This window comes from Diceros bicornis, chromosome 30, assembly GCF_020826845.1.
Source record: "Diceros bicornis minor isolate mBicDic1 chromosome 30, mDicBic1.mat.cur, whole genome shotgun sequence".
NCBI lineage: Eukaryota > Metazoa > Chordata > Mammalia > Perissodactyla > Rhinocerotidae > Diceros > Diceros bicornis.
The window spans coordinates 3,811,976-3,819,084 of NC_080769.1; the positions used below are offsets into that span (position 1 = coordinate 3,811,976).

General features: G+C 68.1%; 1 long non-coding RNA gene across 1 annotated transcript; it reads left to right on the forward strand.

The window, feature by feature from the left end:
- Window positions 1-546: 546 nt before the first annotated feature.
- LOC131394305 (uncharacterized) lies at window positions 547-6,195 on the forward strand. The gene is made up of 2 exons (XR_009216106.1): window positions 547-1,125; window positions 4,946-6,195. It is a non-coding gene; the product is annotated as an uncharacterized LOC131394305 (long non-coding RNA).
- The last annotated feature ends 914 nt before the right edge of the window (window positions 6,196-7,109 follow it).

A 7,109-nucleotide genomic window follows, 5' to 3' on the forward strand; every position in this document is an offset into this window, starting at 1 on the left:
ACCGGGAGGTTTTAAAGGCGATCGGGCCCCCGGCGGGCCGGCCAGTGAGTGGGATGGAGCGCGGCGCCCCCCGGCCCGCCCGGCCCTTCGCCCCCCGCCCGCGTTCCCGCCGCCCGGCCCGGCGCGGCGCCCTCCCCGCGGGTGAGTCGCAGGGACCCGGAGGGAGGCGGCGGCCCGGCGACCGCAACTTTCCGCGCCGGACTCGTGGGCGGAGGGGGCGCGCCCGGCGGGTCCCCAGCCCGGCGAGGGGAGGGCGCCGCCCCGCGCGCCGCCGCCGGGGCCGGGGGACAGCGGGGACCGTGCGTCTGGCGGCGGCGGTGGCAGAGTCCCGGGGCGCCCCCTACGGAGCGGGGGAAGGGCGGCCAAGCCTCTCCCCCTCCCCGGGGGCCGCCGAGGCGCCCCCAACCACACCCCCCAGGACACCGGGGAGCGCGCGGTGGGGAGGGCGGGTTCTGACGCGCCCCGGGCAGGTCGAGGTGGGCAGGGAGAAGGCCGCAGGGCGGAGGGCAGGGGCCGGGGCTGGGGGTGGGGGTGGATATGCGGGCGCCTGGTCCCAGGGATGCCTGTCTGGGCTTTGGCGGGGATGGGGCTGGAGGAACAGGGCGGGGGGGGGGGGGGTCTCCCAGAGTTCTGTGGGTTGGGGGGGGAACACTGGTTTAAGTTCTTGACATGTCAGCCGGCGAGTCTCTGAGCCCAGGAAGGCCTTCCACCAGCAGGGCGGGCGGTGGCCCGTCAGTGCCGCCCTGGCTCTGGGGAGACTGGGGGACCCCTGCCCTCCCTCCTGGCTTCTCCTGGCCTAGGAGAGAGCGCTCATTCTGTGGAGGGGGCCAGGTTTGGGAGATTCCTGGAGGGCTGATTCCCAGCCCTGTGTAGCTCAGGGTCCCCGTGCCCTTGGGCGACAGGAGGAGGGTGAAAGGCCCAGATTGCACCCCGATCCTCCATCCTAGCCCTGGACTGACCTCTGACCCCAGCCTTGGACTGGACTGCACCGCCTCTCCCTGCCGCCCAGCCAGGCCCCGACCCCACGGCTTCCTGGCTGCCTCGGAGCTGCAGCTGGCTCCCGTCACCTGCCCCTCTCTGCACCAGCCCCAGCCAGCTGCTCGCCCCTGATGGCTGGTGCACGAGGTGAGGCTGGGCTGTGGGACCCCTGGCACGAGGAGGGTCCTCTGGAGGCCCTGCCGTGCCAGCTCGAGCTGGAGGGCAGTACCAACAGGTGTCCAGGCTCAGGGGCGCGGCGATGTGAGACACCGCCTGTCTGCTGGCCCCCACGCCCTGCCCAGGCTGGCCTGGGCGCATGTGTCCACATGCCGCCGTCCTGGGAAGGCATGGGCCCGGGGCCTGGTGCCAGCTCTGTCCTAGTGCCCCGGAGGCGCCCATGGCCCTCTGTCCTTGCAGGACGTCCTCTGGGAGCTCTCTCAAGACCCCAACTGACAGGCCTTGTCTGTGGGCCTAGAGGGGGCCCCAAAATAGCTGCCGGCCTGGCCTGGGGCTGGCACGCGGAGCACATGCGTGACAGGGCGTGTCCGGGGGTCGGGCCTGTCTGTGCTGGCCCGGCCTCTGAGTCTCCGCAGACCCTTGCTCGCTGGAGACAAACAGTGGAGGCGGATGCTCGGGGGTCCTCCCAGGGACCCCTGTACCAGCCCTGCCTGTTGCAAGTGGAGGCCAGATGTTCTGTGCAGGCCGCAGCTGCGGGGCAGACCCCCGTCCCGTCTGCCATCTCAGGGTAACCGTCCCCGTGGGGACAGTGGGTGACCTGCTCGCCATGGGCCAGGTGGTACTTTGGTACACCTTAAGGCATTTTTCAGAGCGTGCCCTTCACCTCGGGAGGCTGGGTGGGGTGTCTGTTCGTGGTGAAGAATGGCGCCAGGAACCCTGGGCAGTATTAAGAAAATGCTTTCCTGCGCCTCTCTGGGCTGGGCCGCCAGCCCTCCTCTCCTTTGGAGGTACTTTATGCGAGGGTCAGGCCTGGCTTTTTGTTAAACTTATTTCGTGACCTTGGCCTGGTTCCGAATCTCTTTGGGCCTCAGTTTCTCCATCTGTAAATAGGGAGCACTGGGAGCCGTTCCCCTCCCGTCCCAGGCAGGCTCTGGCCTTCAGATCCCTTTTGGGGCACCCTGGCCACCTTCCCTCCTGCCATCGGGTGCCCTGGTGGACATGGAGGTGTGTCTGGGAAGGCTGGTCCCCTGGGCAGGACGGGTGAGGAGGGCAGCAGCGTGGGCAGAGAGGGACGCCGCCATGCTGGGCACGGCTGAGTCATGCTCCAGCAGCTCCGTGCCCCAGGGTGCGGGAGCTGGCGCCACCCTGGGTGTGGTCACTGAGCTGTGGCCCTGGGCAGAGCAGGCCTGGGGGGGTCTGGGATGGGGGCCTGGGTGGTGAGGGGCCAGGGACCCGACTTCTGAGATGCTAAGCCCTTTGGCCTCCTTGTGGCGTTGGTCTGGCGTCACCATCCAGGACCGTGGTCACCCACACCCTGGGAATGCCTTGGGGAGCCCGGGGACCCCGAGCTTTGGGTCTGGGAATTGTCGGGGTGCTGAGGGCGGAGGACGGGGCCCGGAAGCCAGTGACTGCCCTCGAGGCCAGTGGCCCTGAAAAGCCAGGCTAGAGTGGGACATGGGCCCATCTGGGGTAAGGCAGAGGTGGACCTGCAGTGGGGTGTACCCCTCAGTTAAGGGCACACAGTGTGGATGGTAGGGGCCCTGGGAATCCGTGACTGGCCTGAGGGGGTCACAGTTGAGGGCAGGGGTTGGAGAGTGGTGCGGTGTGGCCAGGCGCAATGGGGGCTGGGATGTGACTTGCACGGTTCCCCTATTTATAACAAGTGATTCAGCCCTCGGTTACTCACCCCTGCCTGGGCCTGCCCCCTTCCCCCCAGCCCTGGGTGGGCAGCAGGGCCCACCCACTCGCAATGCCCTGCCCCTCCTCCCAGGTGCCAGCCTCCGAGGGCTGCCCGTCTGGATGGCCGTCATGGTGGCTGCGTTGGGCTCTGGGTGAGGGGCGGGGGGCTGGTGGGCAGGCAGCCCTTGGCTGGGCAGCCCAGGTCGGCGGCTGGCTCTCGGCCCGGCCCAGGGAGCCTCTGCGGAGAGTCTGGGCCCATTAGGCAAAGCGTTAGTGACAGGCTGGGAGGGCGGGCGGCGGCGGCAGGGCGGGGCCTGCAGCCCGTGGTATTTTCCGATCCCAGCTGCTTTGAGAGGGTGGAAAGTATTTGGGGACCAGGCTTGGGGGCGGTGGTGGTGGCGCCCCCGGCGGAAGCTGCCCTGATTCATTCTTGGAGCGTGGGGTGGGGGGTGGTGACTTGCGTGCTGCGTCTGCCTCCTGCCTACACGCCCTGTCTGTGGAGCAGACTCAGGCCTACGTCCCGCATCCCTCCATCGGGCGGCCCGGCCTGCACCCTGCGCCCTCCCCCGCGCCTCCGCTGCCGGGAGCCTGGCCCTCCCAGACGCCCTCTCCCCCGAGCCCGAGCGGCACGCTCCAGTCACGGGCCCAGCTCCTGGGCACCGGCGTGGCAGTGCCCCGCCAGCGAGACCCCGGCCCTCTGTGCCTGCGGGCATGGGGAGCGGCCTTGGCCCTGGCCCGGGGCTCTGTGCAGGGGAAACCCCACAGGAAACGGTCCTGGCCAAATGGCCGCCCTTCCCGTTCTCGTCCCTGGGACACGAATGTGCTGTCTCACTTCCGGAGGCGGCCCAGGGAGGCCAGCCGCCCTGCGGGGCCTCGTCCGCTCCCGGTTGGTGCCCCCAGACCCTGAGGGGCCAGGGCTGCGCTGGGGCCCGAGGGGAAGGGAGGTGGCGGGGTGGGGGTGTGTGTGTGTGTGTGGCAGGGGTGGGGGACAGGGCAGGACATCTCTCTCCACCTGTCTCCCAGTGGTGGGCGCCACCGGATCCGGGCGCTGAGGCCCTACCCGAGTGCGGCGGCCTCCCGCCACCATCCTTCCTGTCTCTGCCTGGTTCACGATGACAGCGCAGCCCCATCCTCATGACACGTATCGCTCATGAGATCCTTACTGAGACATCACCCCTGCTTTGCAGATGGGAAACGGAGGCCCAGAGACGTTGAATGACTTTCCCAGAGTCACCCAGCTGGGAAGCCGCAGAGCCAGGGTTCAGATCCCCCCGAACTAGCTCCAGAGCTGGGGTCTCCTGGCCGCAGGGCTCTGCAGAAGGGAGATCTCTGCTTACTGAGCACGGGGCTGGCTTCCTGGGCAGAAGGACCTGGAGCTTGGTCGAACGCTCTGCTGTCGATGTCTTGACGTTCTTAATGCGTGAACAAGGGGCCCCATCTCTTTGTTTTGCACTGGGCCCCACAAATCCCATAGGTGTCCCGGGGCAGGGCACTTGGTGAATGACATACGCCCTCTCGGTGACACCTCCATGTGCTACGAGGGGGGGCCCCTGGCTCCGTTTGACAGCTGGGGAAACTGAGGCTCCGAGGGCATTTGGGAAAGTGCCAAGCGGGGATCTGCACCTCCAGCCTGGGTCCGGCACCCTGGGGGCGCCTGTGCCCGGGGGAGAGCTGGGCGCCCGCTGCAGGCATCCGCTCTGGTGGGTGCGGGCTGAGGCCCGGCCTGAGGAGACGGGTCCGGGGGGAGGCCTGGTGGTTTCCTCCTGCCCTTCAGGCTTCTAGGAAGTGGCGCCAGCTGGAGTGAGATCACTTCCTCAGCCGCCTGCCGCCACCCCCTCAGCTTCCTCTCCTCATGGCCCCATGTAGCCTGCCAGGGCTCAGCACTCGGGGGGGACAGGGGGGACCTGGCTCTGGAGTTCCTGCAGCCTCCGTGGCCGAAAGGGACCCTTGGGCATCTCTGCCTCTCTGGGCCTGGGACTGAGGGCACGGCCGGGGTGGGGGCGTCCAGCCTGGTGGTCCAGCTCTCCCCTCAGCTGCTGCTGCACGGCCCCAGCGGGAGGACAGATGTCCTCAAATCTCATCGCCTCCTTTGCTCTCTCTCTCCCCCCAGGTGCCAGCCGCGGGCCCCGCCCAGCGCTCCCCCACCACTGTGCCATGGCCGGCTGGGGTTCCTGGGGATGGGATTTGCTGCTTGTCACAAATCACATTGCCAGGGATTTCCAACTGACCCTGAGCCCTACCTCTGGGGCCACCACTGCCGCCGCCACGGCCACCACCGAGGACACTGCCCAGGGATGGGGATGGGGTGGCAGAGAGCCCCCTCTGCCTTCGTCTGGCCTGGGGAGCAGGGCTTAGCTGCTTGTGAGCAGGGTCCACACCACGTCGTGTTCACAGTGGCTAAGTTCCGCCCCCCGGGCCCCCGCCTCCTCTGGCCCTGCCGCCTCTCCCCGCTGCTGCCCGCCCGTCCTGCACCTGCCTGGCCTCCCCGGGTCTGCCTCCCGTGCCTACTGAGCTGAAACACAGTTGATTTGTGCAGACTGGCTCAGTTCAGCAGGAACAGGAGTCAAGCCCCCTCGGAGCCTGCAGCCCCTGCCTGCCTTGGGTGGGCTGATGCCTGGGGAGCAGACGAGGGCCCAGACGCAGGCCTGTGTTTGGAGGGGGACTTGGGGAGGGCTGGGCGTGGGGGGGGCGGGTGGACCCAGCTGCCTGCTGCAGGCCCCCTCCCCCAACTATGCACTTGGGGACCCTCCCCAGACCCACCTATGGCTGGGCCGTGCTCCCAGGAAGGACTGGCAGGGGGTGAGCAGCCCTTCCATGAAAAAAGGAAGCCAGCTGTGTCCCTGCCTGGACGACCCTCTCCGCCTGGAGCCTTGGCCCCTCCTCTCCCATGCCTGGTGGGGGCACAGGGCAGGCCTGCCCCTTCCCAGCAGCCAGTTACCCAAGAGGAAGCTCCCTTAGGCCCCCAGACCGTTAAATGCCAACTCCGGGCTTCCGGAACCAGGCTGGCCTGACCTAAGCGTGCCTGCCTTCTTCCCGAGTCCTGCCGCCTCCTACCTCGGGGTGGAGCTGGGACACTCTCCCGGCACGTGGGGTGAGAACGAGTCTCTGTGGGCCCAGGAAGGACACAGGCAGGCCTGCTCAGTCCTCAGGTGGCCCCAGGGCGTGGAAAGTTGGGGCTCTGTCCACTATCAGATGAGATGGGGCTCTCTTCCGGATGGGACTGGGGAAGCAGAGGGAAGCCCCCAGGCTGTCGGGGCTCGCCCAGCGTACCCTTTCCTGGTGGCAGACAGAAGCCTGGGGCCGTCTGTGCTGTGTGTCCTGCCTGCTGTCCAGTTAAATAAAAGCTGCCTCATTCCTGAAGGTCTGGTGGTTTGTGACTCACTCCCGCCTCCATCCCTGGAGTTCCGGCTTTTCCCCGGGAGGGTTGATCAGCCTGAATTTACTGTCCTGGCACCCGGGGCTCCTGGTCTTACAGGATCCCCATCCCTGCCCCACCTGTTCCCAGGAAGGCCCCACCTGTTCTGGGGAAGGTGGCAATTTAGTCTATGGCCGGAGAGGGTGGAAAGGTGACCTTGAGGGGTGTCCTGGGCCTGGGGAGTGACCCCGAGGGAAACCCTGGACTGGAGGGACTGACTTTCGGGGCTGACGTGGTAAACGGGCTGTGATGCAGAAGGCCCAATGCCCAGGGTGGAGGGGGCATGGGACTCAATCTAAGGTGGGGGGCGCCCTGAGGGAAACACTGGGCATTCGGAGATACGCGGGACCTGAGCTGGTGACATTTGGGGGCAACTGAGACATAAGGGGTGACTCAGGCCTGGGAGGAGGATTTGGGGTGCCTGGTATCTGACAGTGCTGGCAGGGAACTTGGGCTGGAGAGTGTGTGTGACAGAGACATTTGCGTGTGACTGGGACCCTAGTGGAGCCCCCGGTCCGTGGGGGACATCTGTCGGGCGCCCCAGGACCGAGGACTACATTTGGAGGCGGCCAGGACCCCAGGGGCGGAAGCCGACGCCGGGCACCCCGGCTGCCACCCCCACCCTCCAGGCGGCGCTAGTGAGCGCGCCGGCCGCTCGGGTCCGCCCGCGCATACCTGCGGGAACACGCGGGGCGGGGAAGGAGGTGGGGCCTCTTCCAATTGGTCCCCTCGAGCGGAGTGCGGAGCCACGAGCCAATCGCCGTGCCCAGCGCCGCCAAAGCCCCACCCCCGGCTGCGCGCGCTGCCTCGGCGCCCTCTAGCGGCCGGCCCCGCCCAGCCGCGCTCCGGGCCCCGCCCC